Source organism: Podarcis melisellensis, assembly GCF_964234715.1.
Source record: "Podarcis melisellensis genome assembly, chromosome: 2".
Taxonomy (NCBI): Eukaryota; Metazoa; Chordata; class Lepidosauria; order Squamata; family Lacertidae; genus Podarcis; species Podarcis melisellensis.
The window spans coordinates 40,527,885-40,543,716 of NC_138529.1; the positions used below are offsets into that span (position 1 = coordinate 40,527,885).

The window sequence follows — 15,832 nt, forward strand, 5'->3', positions numbered from 1 at the left end:
GGCGAGAACTGCAAGTTTAAGTTAGGTGGCATACGTTGCTTTGTAAAAGAAGGCTGATCTCTGGCAGAAAAGTATCATAGAATGATGAATCGTAGAACTGTGGAGGATCCAACCCCTGCACAATGCAGCAATCGCAACACACAGTCCTGCAACCTATTTGAAACTACCCAGACCCTGCCTAACTTTGCAAATATGCTAACAGTTTTATTGTTGCACCACTAGGGAGAGCTTTGACGGGACAAGCTCTTCCAGTAGGGGAAGAATGAGACTGATATGGGTGCAAGGATGGATGGGAAACCTGCAGGAAAGTATGGCATGAAAAGAAACAGATAGTGATTTCTGATGCATCAACAGTGAATAGATGCATCAACAGTGTTCTGTAGCCCCAATACAGGCATTCCCTCTAAAACATGGATGGCAGGTAGTGTGTGTTGTGGGTGGAGTAAATGTGGATTGCCCAGAGGCGCTGAACATGGTCCCACTCTCCTCTTCATATGACTGCAACCACATAAGGGGAGAACCACTAAGACAAACAGAGCTTGGTTCAACTCTAGTGCAGGATAATCGTTAATTGATATCCAATGGTATATGTATTTCTTAGGAATGAACTGACAGAGGTGAAGATGGGACTGAATAGGATACTAACAACTAGTAGAGGACAGTTTTGAAAAAAAGATTCTCAGCTAGAATAATGACTTGAGACTCAAGGGTACTGAGTAATAAGATCTTGAAACCATGCAGGCCCTGGTTACTGAACTGGGCATCTAACTGAAACTCAAAGTTTCTTAAAGGTGGGGTGAGCCTAACCTGGCACTGAGTTGTGGGTAGTCAGGTGCCCATTCTCTTCCTCAGTGGCCAGATATTTTCAGGTGTTGAGGGAGGCCTTCCTCCACCTCTCTTTCCCTGAGCCCTACAGCTCTGGGTAGGGAAGGAAATTTCACCCCAAAGAGAAACACTCCAGGTCCCACAGTGCAAAGTATTTGGAACCTCCCATAATAACAACAGTGCCTCCAAGCGGAGTAGGGCTTTCAGTGTGGCTACCCCTGTTCTGTGGAATAGCATTTTTGTTGAGTACAGCAGGTACTACCAACACTTTCTGAAAAGAATTGAAGATATTTTTTGTTGCAAAAAGCTTTCCCAACTGGATAAATGAGTCTTTACCATGCGTGTCTACTTTGTTTTGTTTTAAATGTATCTGCTGTTTTGGTGTGTTTAACAGTTGTTTGCTGCTTTTGTTTATACGTTGCCTAAGAAGGCGATTAATAATAATAATAATAATAATAATAATAATAATAATAATAATAATAATAATGTATTTCTGTATAAAGATAGTTTCACAGTCCTGCTAATTCAGACCTACCAATTTAAAAGATTTGTAACCAGCTGATCTTAGGGCTAATCAAGACTTCATTTTGTGCCATGTTTTCTAGGCATAGGTCCAGGATTTCCAGGTCCATCTCCAAGGACCGTGACAAAGGGGGAAAACCTACCACTCAGACATGGACCTGGAAATCCTGGACCTATGCCTAGAAACACAACATAAAAGGAAGTGTGGACAAACCCTTACACTGTGTCCGGATGGGAGTATATTGTGAACAGGCAAAGAGGCTCAGTCAAGGACAGTGTGAGTTTAAGTAACCTGCCAAGTCCCACCCCATGCCTGTGTACTAACTGTTGAGATGTCCATTCCACCTTAAGGAACAGACATGTGGAACTGTTGCATGTCACATGTCTGTTTACATTCCAGCACAGCTTGCTGGGAACTTCCGTTGTGTATAGTTTTTGCTTTTCCCCGTTCTCTCTGAGAAGACGAGAGAGACGACATGTTTCTTTGTCCTGATTTATGATTAATAAATCTGTAGCTGTAGTATGCTTCCACAAGCCTCATGCCTAAACTGTGTGTGCAGTTCTCTCTGCTGATAGTGTGCCCTGGCTCTGAAGCCCGGGTCGCTGATTTACGTCAGAGCAGAGGCCGATGGTCTTCGCAGTGTGACGGCTGGAAGGAGATAGCCCGGCTGGGGCTAGCCAGCTGGCCTCTTGACCCTCTGCATGTCAACACTAACATGCCCTCTTCACGCTACACCTGATAGGCTTCACCTCCATCTGGGGCCCCTGCAAAGCTGCTCCTACCTGAACCCTCTGTGGCAAGCAAGGGAGCAGACTTCTGGTTCTAAGGCAGAATGTAATCTATATAATCTATAACCGCAGAACCTAGAGAAAGAATTGGGCAAAAGCCAACGTTTCCTGCATTTTTTTCCTCCCTAGCTAGTATGCCGGGCAGGTAAAGGAATTGTTTAGCAACTATAAGTTAAGAAACCACTTCAGCACTACCAGCTCATTACCAGATAACTGCAGCATTAAGTGGTGCCCCACATGTGTGAATTAGTTGTTCCAGCTCACCTATCACAGACAGAGATTCCGCATCCTCTCAAACCACAAGGCTCTTGGCTGAAGTTGATGTATGCATTCAGCTGTGGCTGATTTGTACAGAGGAATCAAGTTATGCACAAGCATGTGTGAATGTCTTGAGCTCCCAATCTCCTGCCTATAAAAATGCAGTGGTGGTACTGCAGGGGCAGGCTGTTGGGAGGAAAGAGGAAATTAGTTCAGTCGAATAATAATAACAATAATAATAATAAATGAAGAGGAAATTTGTCACTGCAGATTATCTGGGACATACACTTAGCAAATGAGGAAGCTGGCTCACACTGTTGGCCCATCTAGCCCAATATTGTCGACACGGACTGGCAACAGCTTCCCAGGCTTCCGTGCAGGGGATTTCTTTACCTGGAGATGCTTGGAATTGAACCAGGGACCTTTTGCATGCAAAGCACATGTTCTGCTATTGAACTATGGCCCTTACCAAATTCTGATGGAATTTAAATGCCAAGAGCCAGTTTGGTTGCAGGAAGAAATGTGGGTTTAGTGGAGTCCTGGGCTTCGACTCCGTACTGACAAAACTCTCACTTCATCAGGAGCCATCAGCAAAGAAAAAGAGACTGCAGTTTAAGATAGTTTCCTCATTCATCTGCAAAGTTTACAATGTCTTAGGGAGATATGGTTGCTGAAACTATTGTTTCAATGACAGCAGTTCTGAAACAAAAAGATGTGTTCAAAAAAGGGCTTTTGCAAATATCCCTATTTCTTGCCTCACAAAGCAAAAGTGACATGTTTGCTGATATGGATTCATATTCTAAATAAAGCTTCTGAGTTGTTACCCTGGATCTAAAGAGAAAGAGCGAAAGAAAGATCCCTCAATTAATGGAAAAGGTGAATAATAGACCATAGTTTTGTATTTTGGAAGAGAAAATTGGAACAATGTGGTCCAACAGCAACCACCAGGGAATTGCGAAAATCGTATTTCTTCTGGAGGTGCTCTGAATATGCAATGCCATGATTTGGGGAGCTGGAAATATCTACAGGGGAAACATAATGTAATCTCTGCTAGAGACTGCAAAGGCAGCAGCATGCCTGACATACGGATGTCAGCAAAGGGTCTCCTTTGAGGAAGTGGTTCCTCCTCTCTGCATGGCCATCCAGGGAATTCACCATTTGCTTTTGTGAGTTAGATGTAAAACACGGTATGCCTAAGATTACAAGAAATCTCCCTAATTGCTCTATCTATCAGTATTCCTTTGGCGCCATCACAGAGATGCTAATTGTTCAATCTCTGCATTAAAGCTCTGTCTCCTATGTTTTTGAGCTTAAAGTACTGTTTCCTGCTATCCCTTCCCTGTGTGGTGGGCAGTTCAAGGCAAACTCAGGAAAAAAGGAGAGAGGTATAATATTATGAATGACTTGTTATTTGTACAGTTCAAAGCACACACTATTTCAGTCATCCTTATTGGGTGCTCTGGCAAGCCAGAATGTCAGTGGGCCCTCTGGTGTCCCCAGAACCCTGTCCTAAACCTTGTTGTCCTCTGGAGCTAGTTCTGGATTAGCAGGGTGGGAGACCGATGCTGAAGCACAGTAGCTTGCTTACATCTGCTTAGTGAGTCCAAGCCTGAGGTGCGGCTGGCTATAGGTTTGTGTGGAGCACATGCATTCCATACTCAAGGTCCCAGGTTTAGTCCCTGGAAATGAGCAGGTAGCTGGTGATTTGAAAGATTTCAGCCTGGGAACACCTGGATAGCTGGTGCAAGTCAGAGTAAGGAATAGTGGGTCAGGTGGACAAACGGCGTGGCCTGATAAAAGGTAGCTTCCTATGTCCCATCAAGATTTGAACTAAAGATATCCTGGCACACACCTCCGTGTCTTCTTAACTACCTAGACTAGTTGTAGCAAAGGGATATGGAGATTTAGGACATCTTTGCAATCATCTGTATATTTGCAAAATATAAAGACTAAGCATTTACTGTGGAGCTGCAGAGTCAGCACCAAATGCAGAGCAACATCAGTCCAGCCCCTCCAAAATCTGAACCAGCTGTTAGCACAGTGAAATCCAAGCTGCCTCTTTTAGCTTTCTCTCTTTCCCTCTGGTCAGGCAAAATGGCAAGCATGAATGACTCAAGATATGTTCCAGATGTTTAGAAACAATTGGGGCTGTTGTTTTCTGCTGTGGTCAGATTGTTACCAAAAGTCAAACCATATATAACAGGACAGGATGCCTGATAGCAATATGGAAAGGGGAGATGACAGAGTTCAGTGAGATATCAGAGAGACCACTTGCCCATCATATTGTGCAGCAGTCAGGTGGACTCGTAGAGTTAAGCAGCCATGGTCATTCCTCCTGGGAAAAGAATGTTCAGACTCCACAGAAGACAACTGCCAGGTTCTTTTCAAATGGACCTCATGCCAGATTAATACCCAAGATTATGAATTTGTTAAGCAGGAGCTCTGTTCACAGAGTTTGCAATAAGCAGAGGATTGCTGCAGACTTTTGGAGAAGGGTTGCTCAGGCAGACAGTTCCTCCTCCCATCAAACAGGGAAATTATTGATCTGGGTTTTCAAATATTCATCAGAGGCAGAGCTGGCTCTGCCATTAGGCAGGCTGTGGCAGCTGCCTCAGGCAGCAGCCCCACAAACACCCTGCCACTGGCGCAGAAGTGGAGCCGGCCCAAATAGCGTGGGAATCTTGTTGAGCTCACAAATACTCATACATCCTGCAGAGAGACCACTGGGTGGTAAGTACTAAGATTTTAAAAGGCTAGCGCTGCTCTTCCACTTACAATTGCAGTGCAGATCAGCAGCTGCCCTTTGATTGTACAAGAATACCTGCTACCTCTTTTGTGGGGCTGGTTAGGAATATTTCCTCCTTTGGCCATGGAGTTCGTGGTGAGCATCTACTCTGCACTGCACTCAGGAGATTAGGTAGTAATATATTCAAGCTTTAGCAGTTAGTCCTTGCTGGCAGGGTCAGTGCAGGTAAAGAGGGTGGTATAATTATAAGGAAACTAGTAAGCACCCCAAGGCATCAGATGAGTGGCAATGGGGGTTTCCATAGACCAGATTCTCAAGTCCAATGTGCTTAGAGGAGATGGGACCACCTTGGGAATGGCTCAACTCACTCACTCAAGGCTAAAGGGTTGTGAACTGTGACGATGACAGGACTCCCTCAGTGTAGCAGATGTAGCTGGGAAGGATAGGTGCTATGGCTGATGGAAAAAATCCATACCAAATAGCCAACCCCAATGGGGATTGAAATTTAGGTTTAAATAGGGTTCTTTCCTCTATGCAGCTACATTTGTCGTCCTTACATATCACCGAAATGCTCCTTCAGACTACAGAACCTTTTAAGGTAGTGTAGCACCACCTGGGTGAAACAGAAAGCTTTGTTTCTCCTTCATGACTGGGATTAAGCTGACCTTATTATCCCACAACATTCCCTAAAACGTCCTTTAAAAAGTGCTCAGCAGGAACAACAAACAATAACAACAGACCTTTGGAAGGAAATTCTAGATTTCCTAGGAGAAGTTCAGCTCCTGTTTAACAATAATGGTATTAGACATTTGAAGATTTGTAAACATGGAGAACCTGGTGTGATTCACCATTCCCAAGAAACAATTTCCCCTTCTAGTTTATGTGCTACCGTGGCAAAAGTGGTTCAATGAGGAGGTGCCTTCTGCACCTTTGTGTCTGAAGAACAACCTATTGATGCAAATTCGGCTTTGAATGCAGCAAGCTACAGAGGTTAGTCCGCTGATTAGCTAGATATAGCTGGGAAGGCTTTTAATAAGACATTTAAGTCAGGAAGCTTCCAATGTAAACACACACAAAGTGCTGTTTTCAGCAACTCCTTCTACCTGGGGGCATATTTTGATCTCAGTCTGCATGCAAAACGAGAGTGGAACATGCCCTCAATCTTTCTCTTTTCCTTACCTTAAAAAAAAAGTTTTAACAAATGTGTCCAGCCAATTTCAGAGTTCAGCAGCATGGGAAACATTTCACCTTTTAATCCTCCTTACACAGATGTGAAAAGATTTTGAAGCCAAGGCCAACTGCCTCTGGGTTGGCAGATGAAAGAAGAGAACTATTTTGGTTAGAGTTTTTCTGACCCATGCAGAGAACATCTCAAAGTCGCAAGTAGTTGGTGTCTAAATAGAACCAAACTGTTTGAGATGATGAAACATTTTGGGAGATTCATTTGGAATCTCCCAAACTGTTTCATCATCACCATCACCACCACCATCGCCATCATCATCATAAATGGAAGGCAAAAGCCTTGATGATGAAATATAAATAAATCAATGTAGCTACATTAATCTAATCTATCCATCTATCTACACAATCTTGTAGGCTCTTTTTTAAAGGCGGTGCAAGTTTGTTTCATGAGTTTGTGAGAGTTCGCTATTCTTGCACACTCTTCAATGCACACTCTTTCAAAATGGGAGCCTGAATGGATGATGAACTCCCCGCCCCCGACACTACTACTACTACTACTTCTTCTTCTTCTTCTTCTTCTTCTTCTTCTTCTTCTTCTTCTTCTTCTTCTTCTTCTTCTTCTTCTTCTTCTTCATTTTCTTCATTTATTTATTGTACATTTTCCATTTTTCTATTTCCAGAAACAGATTTTTGTGTGCAGACTTCCCAACCTTACCTTCCGTGGCATTCATAACAAACCTGGCTTTTGCTGCATATCCGTTTGTTATTCCACCCTAATTTTCTCCCTTCTGGTCCTTCGCTGTGTTTAACTGTTGATTGTAGAATTACCCCTACTTGTAGGTTGATTTTTGGTATCAGATTTTTAAAAAATATTCCCCAAAGCTGTCCCATTCACCCTTTTGCTTTTTTCATCTTGATTTCCTATTTTGGCTGTAAGATCTGCGAGTTCTGCAAATTCTGTTAGTTTGTGCAGCCATTGTTCTCTACCCCTCCCCCAACACTTCTACTCATACCTTCTTTTCTATGTGTCTTCATGTATGTGAATCTCACTTGTATAGTTTGGGGGCATCCTCCTTAGGCATGGGAGAATCCACTGCTGTCTGTGTATGCAGAATTTTCTTATGATTCGGTAGCAGTTGAAAAGAGCAGATGTTAAGTAGGTGCAGGGATAACAGCAATACATGTCTAGTTGGTTGGTTTTCTAAAGGAAAAATGCCTAAGAAATAATAGAGAAGAGGGACTGCGCACCTCGTGGGTGGGTGTGGAAACATTTAATTCTGATTCAGAGAAAACAGAAATGTACTCCGTTCACAATTTATTTAAGACACTTAATTATTTCCATTCCTAAATTGTACATATAAAAGCAATCCACAGAAAATGAAACAAAACAACAACAAAAATTTGTCATAAAACCAAACCCTACCCCAAAATGCCTGCTGGGACAAGAAAGCCTTAATCATGATCTTGAAGTTCAGCAAGGGGGGTGTGCCTGTCTAATCTCAGCTAGCAGGGAGTTCCACAGGCTTGGGCCCACGATGCCTCACCAAATGCACTGCTCCTAGTAGTTAACATACACAGGAGAGCAGGCCAGGAATGGCTCCTCAGAGCTTCTCCTTGGGGGCAAATGGTGTGTTCCGCAGTGCGCATGGAAATGAATATTTTTGTGTTGAAGTGACAGGCTTCGTATCCAATAATAAGTGTTTAATTGAGGCAAACTGGAAGTGGTGCCTGTGCAAAAATGCAGGTACATTATTAATACATAAGTGCTTGCATACTCAGATAATCTGCTAATTCAGGCATATCTAGCTGCATAGGAGTCTCCCTCGCTTTCAGTTTCACGCCAAAGAGCAGAGCTGGAAGTGTGATACACGAGGCAGCATGGATGTGTTTGTCTCTCCTCAGTGCAGCCTATGAAGCTCCCAGAGCTCAACATCCCCTACATCTTGTGTGCAGACAGCTGGGGTAAATTCGGTGCTGCTCCGCTGGAAGCGGGTGTTCAAAATGTGCAGAAATTGAGATGCCTCCCCACCAAAATAAAATAAAATAAATGTAGGAGAATGTATGGTGAGCATCTGCTCCCTGATGTTTTGCCATTCTGGGCCGCCTCAGTGTAAGAGGCATGCTGTAGCTGCTCCCATTTTGAAAAACTACTTGACATGACCCCATTGGCTTTGCAAATGCGCCCAAGCCTGACCATGCATCCTTTCCGCAGTCTCTCTTTTGGAGCCTGTGGGCTGAGGGGTATGCGGCCAACCTAAGTCCACCTAGGAAGGCGTTTAGCATTCCATCTGCAGAGTGTGGTCCCAAAGCTGTGAAGCCTGGCATCACGACTCTTATCGTCCACAATGATATCAGGAAATTGTGAGTTACTATGGTAACAATATCTTCTTTTTTTATATAAAAAAGAGAGACTAATAAAAGTAGCAAAAGGGTGAGCAAGAGGATTAAGAATATAGATTTCCTTTGAAACAAAACATCACAGCAAAACTCAGCTGGCTCTGTGCAACACAGCGGACTGGAGAGCGCACAGGAGGCAAATGGGCTTCTCTGGCAAAGGGAGGGAAGGAAGGAGGAGGGAGGTGCGTCGTAGGGGAAGAAAAAGAACGCTTAATGTAAAAGGGAGCCTTTGAGACAAAAAAGGGGGCTTGTTTTCAGCTCAGTGATAATATTATGTGGTGGACAGAGAGATGTAGAGAGAGGGGGGTGTACAGCGCTCCCACTGGTGTGGACCTGTTTGCTTGCTCACTGCACAGAGTGATCCTTTCCACGCAGACATGCAGAAGAAGAGAGCATGTGCATGCGCATCGTAGTCTCAAGGTGTCAGGACCAGATGTTAATCTCAGTGTTGCCACCCCAGGAGTGACTATGAATGAACCCACACTCTACAGCGAGAAGCCGGAAGAGCACAGGAAACAAATGAAGGGGAAATCGAAAGGTTTGGCCCAAAAGTTGTGAGCCCAGTCTTTAGTGCCGACCCAAGGCACTTTGCTATCATAAGATGAACATCAAATGATGCCAGCTGCCTCCCTCTGTGCTAGGGCCATAGTGATTTATTTCGCTATTCAGACATCAATTCCTGCCTCAATCATCCCCCTAAATTTTTCCGCCTGAAGCATTCTGTTTCATCTTGCTGCGTGACAGAGGTGGCCCTGCAAGCCTTCTATACAGCCAGGGCTGTGACTCCACCACTGCATTGAATGAGTATGGAACTTGATCCTAGGCCCCTCATTTGACATTTGGGAATCTTAGTTTTCTTTAAAAACAACAACACAGAAGCAATTTTCTAGCTCTGTTGACTGTGCTGATAGGCAAGAGTGTGGAGGCAATGTCTGGTAGAATCTCAAAATTGACAATGCAGGGCTGGGGTGGCTATTGGCAGGGCAGGAGAGCAAGGCTGGCCCTTTAATTTCCGCATGATTGTCAGAGACAGAATGAAGTCTGTGGGGGGGAAAGCTTATTTGCATATGTATATATTTTGCAGAATTCTGCTTTCTTGTGATTTGTTTGTTTAAGCGGATAGTATGCACAGACTTTTCTCTAGTCTTAAAAGTCAGCTTGTGTATTTCTTTCTTTTGTTTATTCACTATAAAGAAGCACAGTGTGTTTGAAGAAACCACCGGGAGAGTATATCTTTGCAGGGAAGACTTGTGAAGGAGATTAGTTCCAATGGGGGTTGTGAATGCCACCCCACTAAACAAAAAGCAAATGCCACTGGAAAGTTGAGAGCTCAGAAGCTCTTGATGTATAAAGTGTCCACTATTCCTTCTTTCTTGGTTCCTGTCTCCTTTAATGACAGAAACCCTGAGGCCTCCCTGCACCATTTTGCTGTAGCTTTCTCACAAGTGAGGCAGCCAGAAGGCAAGAGTTATGGCTCTGTAGGACAGGCTGAACTCTGAGCTGCAACTAAACTGCATGCCTTTTGGTCTGTGGGTTTTGCAGAGGAGGTTGGGTGTCTCTGCCAGGTCTTGTAGGAATAGTTCTAATCTGTATTCATAGTAACACACTGTTTATGCACCACCTGCTCTAGAGCCCTTATGGCTTTTCTAGCTTCAGCTTGAGTACGTAGGCTGTGAAATGCACTATGTGTGTGTGTGTGTGCCAGCCCCTCCTTCACCAGAATAGGAAAGCATTGGTGGTGATGGCAGTCAGAAGCTGGCCATGCAGGAGAAACAGGGGCAGGAGCAGTCTGAAGGACAAAGGAAATGGCATCTCTCTCTCTCTTTCTCTCTCCCCACCCTATCCTCACATACAGAATAAAAGTTGACAGTGACCTGTAGCCTACTTCTCTTGTTCAGACATCCCACTGTATGTAGGCTGTGCAATTAGATCTTCCCGAGGTTCTTCCTGATTGCAGGGCTTGGAGGGAAATGATAATGAAATTAGTCTTGACTGCTTTCAGAAACCTAGATGGTTGCTTGTTAGTTCTGCCGACCCAGCAGCCCGAATTTGGTCACTGGCATCACCAGTTGAATGCCTAACAACAGGGAGTGCAATTGAGTGAGCTTAATATAGCTTAATTTGCAGGATTAGTAGGATAGGTGGTGTTTCATTCATTCATTATAAGTGTTGGGGTTTTTTCTCATTCTGCCTTTCAATCGTGTTCCCTAGCAATTTGTCTAAAAATGACAATAAAACAATCAAGATATGAATGCAAACAGCATGCACGCTGTGGATCTTACTCAGGATTTAACCAGGGTACATTGAAAGGTGGGTGGGACCCTTTATTAATTCCCTGTAATGGGTGCAGTTGAGAAAGAACTCTGCATAGTCTGCAGTCCCTTCCTCTGTGTACCACATCTGGTCGCTGGTGACATCACAATACATGACTCATTTACCAAGACCTGAGAACCTGGGCTAGAAATGCCTCTGCGCCAGCCATCTTGATCATTGGGAGATAGCTATGCTTCCTTCTTAAGACCATGAATTCATTACAGAATGCACAGATCTTTTCTTTTCTTTAAAAAATGCTGTTTCCCCACAGTGCACTATTCATCTGCCGAAAGTCTCAACCTTGATGTTGCGAAAGTGTCTGGGCAGGCCTTTACAAGAAACACAACATTGAGGTGGAGCAAATCCAAGTGACTTGTCCATAGGACTTTGACCAGGTTTCCTGGGCCCTAAATTATTGCCCAAGCAACATGAGCAGCTTTAACAAGATGTACTCAGGGTTCAAGGGACACGGGTGGCGCTGTGGGTTAAACCACAGAGCCTAGGACTTGCCAATCAGAAGGTCGGCGGTTTGAATCCTAGTGATGGGGGTGAGCTCCCGTTGCTCGGTCCCTGCTCCTGCCAACCTAGCAGTTCGAAAGCATGTCAAAGTGCAAGTAGATAAATAGGTACCGCTCTGGCGGGAAGGTAAACGGCGTTTCCGTGCACTGCTCTGGTTCGCCAGAAGCGGCTTAGTCATGCTGGCCACATGACCCGGAAGCTGTACGCCGGCTCCCTCAGCCAATAAAGTGAGATGAGCGCCGCAACCCCAGAGTCGGCCATGACTGGACCTAATGGTCAGGGTTCCCTTTACCTTTACCTTTACCTTTACCTATACTCAGGGTGCATGTTCGCAAACACTTACACACTCCCCACATACCATTGTATGCATGCTTATGGATGTACTGAGTGTTCATAGGGACAGTTCATATTTTACACAGTGAGCGTGTTTATAATGCACACAGCAGCGCTTGCAGCAGTAAATGCAGCAAAGTGTTAAGTGGAGATTCCTAAATGAGCAGGAGACACATGTCAGGAAACTGCAGCCAATCCGGAATCCCCAGCATGTTTCCACTGCTGCTTGTCCCTGAATATTTTCAAATATACATCTGCGCTTCACGATGTTATGCTGTTTACGGCTCCAAACACCTGGGTACATGTGACAAGCATTGGCTCTGTGCCACTACGGGGATTGCTAGTATAGAATTAGGGGTGGCAAACCGATTTTGTTTTAAGCAGGGGTAAATTATACATGACTGCACTCTTGTATATGTGCTGATCGAGTCACCTTTCATTGGGCACATTTCTAATTTCCCCTTCTCTTCATCTAACCCACTTTTTCTACCCTCCCCCTTCATAACAACTATGCTATTTCTTCTGTTTCCTCTCTACTCCCACATCATGACCTAATTCCCTTTCCTCATAACAATTGTTTGCTTAGGGCTGCTTTCCTGCTGTAAGAGGCCATCTCTGATTTGTCGGATACCAGATGCCCAGTGCTGGGAGATCTGCCTGTCCAGTGGAGGACTTAAGGAGGGGTTCTAGGCTCTGTTTTGTGTGTGGCTTCTGGTTTTGAGCAAATCCAAGGCACAGGGGGGGGGGAAACCACCCCAACCATGTCCCTTTTGGTATGCACTGAGCTACCTCTCCCGTGACATTGCCAGGGTTTGACCCTGAGTATATTCATTTGGCACGGTCTCTGCCCAACATCCTCTCCGTCATTTTAGAGCAAGTACGTAATTTGGGCTGGTGCTTCAATTGGAATCTGATAGGAGGTGGCGTGGGGGCCAGGCATCTCTTACATGTCATTTCTCTAACGGTGACATGCTGGCTTTATCCAGCTTGTGATAACCCCCGGGCTAGGCACCAGGAACAGAATAGTCTCTCTATTCATTGATGTTTTCAGTTTGCTGCATTTTCCAGTTCAGATACTGTAGGCTGAGATCTCCGGTGCAGCTAATTATGCAGCATGTGTATAAATGGAATGCATTGGCGGAGGGCAAAATTTCGAAGCCTTTGGCCCCCATGCTGAATTCTTTGGCACCCCCCGTACTGAGAGCTGCAACCACTCTTTTGCTTCCCCCCAGCCTCTTCTGCTTCTCCACCTGTCCCTAAAGCTCACCCATCACTTCTCCCACCCCAGCACACACAGAGTTCCCATCACTCCCTCCCCATCGCACCTCACACAGATTGTCCTGTAGCCATGCCCTCCCCTCTCTCTTCTCAGGCCCTTCTCCTGTTGTGCATATGACTGAGAGGGAGGAGGGCAAAGTTAAGGGCAAGTTGTCTTCTTGGACTGTCTCATCCTTGAAATGTCAGGGAACAAAAAGATTGAGAGCTGCTGGTAGGTCTTGTGTCACAGTTTGGTCACTCATGGAATAGGTCCTGCCAGCTGGAAATGTGCAGTCCCGGATGCGCAGAAGATGGGAGCTAGATTCAGGGAAATTATGGTTTTTCTGAGTAGGAGGAGGCTCTGGAAAAAGCCGTTGCTTTTAACTCCCCTGCCTGGCATATCTGCTGTTTAGAAATTACAGAGAATTTCTTGAGAAACGGTGAATTAATTATACTGTGGTTGCTCTGCTTGCTTGTTCACTCACTGTAGATTCTGCCTTTGCTTATCTGCTCCGGAGTTCTGATTTCATAAGAGTGGAAGTGACTGCGACTGAGTTCTGGAGATAAGGGATAGATGTTTGGTGGCTGAACACTGCACAGCAGGCAATCAGATGCCAGGGACATCAGTCAAGGCAAAGCCAGCACTGACCACCCCGCTCCCCCCCCCCAAAAAAAGAAAGCCTAGCAAAGCTAATCCCTAATACAGAGTTTGAAAATGAGCTAAAATAAGTTTCTGCAACTATCCAAGTTAAAATATTTTCTGGACTGGAGCAAGTACATAGGATGCTGGCCAACTCGCAGGGTTGGGGCATGGAGAGAGACTTCAGGTTAAGCCTCTAGCCCAGCATATGGGATGCAGGGCAAAGAGTTCAGGGCAGTCCCTCAGAACAGACTTCATGGGTTAGGAAGACTCAGATTCAGGATGAGCTTTAAGCAAAACTAAATAAACTGCATTCACAATAGAAGGGCCATTCTAGTGCATGCTGGTCCAAAGGACTCCAGAAAAGAAAAAGAGAGGACTTGCAGAGCATGGTACATAGGAAGCTTCTGCTCTTGCATTTATCCTTTCATTGAAGTGTGTGTTTGCATGCGTAGGTGCATTTCTAAGCAGAGCAAATACCATTCAGAGTGAGGGCATGAGTGAGGACCACACTCTGAACTGGTTTTGTGATGCTGTTGCATAGATAAATCCGATTACCTGCATGGCATGACACCATAATGCTACTGCTAACGAAAACCATTACTGTATGGGATCACCCATGCAGAGTAAGGATTGAAAGTATTGCCCTCACTCTGACCTGACTTTTCCGACATAATCCCATGGCCCTTTTGAATGGTTATAGGGCATTTTAAGTGATCCCTGCTTGGGTGGGATCAAGTTGCCAGCAAGAAGGCATTTTTTTTTTAGAAGAAAAAATGAGACTTCAACAGTTGCCAACAAACAATAAAAATAGGGGGGTGGACCATGAAAATGGTTGGCACAGTCAGGTTCTCTGGAAACACTGAAGGGCCACCATGACCTCCTTTCATCCTCCCACTTCATATTTAACACGGCCCTATATAAAACTAAGATATGGACCAAGCAGTCTACCCTAACTGGTTATGTGTGCTTGAAAAAGAGAAGTTGATCTCTTGTACTTAAGAGTGCTTCATGTCCCAGATAAAACAGCTGGGCAACATCTCCATTCTAACCAAATGGGGCTGCTTCATAGATCCAGCCTATGGCAACGGAGCCCCAAACTGAGACAGAGCCAGTGAAATGTAAATGTAAAATCTGGGTCCCAGCAATTGGACACAGTTGGATGAATCTGAGGCATGATTCATATGGCACAGTCTGCTTGTCATCTCCAGCACCTTGTTCTTATCCTTCTCTGGTAACATTTACATGGCTGAATCACATGGGGACATTAGCACACAGGTCCCAGATTGAGGGAAATTGGGGTGCAAGTGCTGGCCCACATACCTACAATATCCTAGCAACTACAAATGATTCAGCCATCCAAAAAAAACACACAAAACAAAACAAACCCACAGAACCACAGTCAGAGGGAGCCTTCCAGGCCATGTAGTGCAACCCACTGAGGTGGAATCTACACACATATTAAAAAAAATTCTGAAAATGATTTTTTTAAAAGCATTTTAAAAAATACATTGAACTTTCCATAAGGCTCACCATTGCCACCTAGTGTCACATTGTATATTGCACTTAAAACACACTTAAAATGTTTTATTTGCAGCTGTAGAGCTGAGTCCTGGGGCTCATGGCAGGAAGTCCATAGCTAGATCATTCCCAAAAGATCATTCCCAACAGATGGCCGCATGGCCTCTGCTTGAATAGTTCTAATGTCAAACCATTAAGAGGTTTTCTCCTAATGTTCACCCAAAATCTATCCTCCTGGGATTTCAGTGGTGGCTGGTGCACCTTGGGATGGGTGGGGTAGAAAGCAGGGAGACCAGCAGCAAGTGGAGCCAGAGCCAATGGTGGGCAAAGCCACTTGATTCTAGGTTTGCCCTTATTCTCCTCCTGCTGAGTTGTAGCACTGAGACTGAGGAAGAGGCAGCTCTGGACTGGGTTTGAGTAAGAAAGCAAATAGGTAGAGGCTGGCTGTGGGCAAAGTGAGATTGTTGGAGGCAGTGCCCCATTCTCCCCTGCAGGCTAGATTCCACTCTGTAACTGAAGCCCATTAGACC

At 44.8% G+C, this 15,832-nt stretch overlaps 1 protein-coding gene and 1 long non-coding RNA gene across 8 annotated transcripts in view; one reads left to right on the forward strand and one right to left on the reverse strand.

Moving 5' to 3' along the window:
- Nucleotides 1-15,832, forward strand: part of SHISA6 (shisa family member 6) — a 254,044-nt gene that overhangs the window by 20,928 nt on the left and 217,284 nt on the right. The window lies entirely within an intron of this gene.
- LOC309361063 lies at nucleotides 9,878-11,075 on the reverse strand. Its single transcript, XR_014164342.1, has 2 exons — nucleotides 11,002-11,075; nucleotides 9,878-10,678 (listed from the first exon to the last, which is right to left on the reverse strand). It is a non-coding gene; the product is annotated as an uncharacterized lncRNA (long non-coding RNA).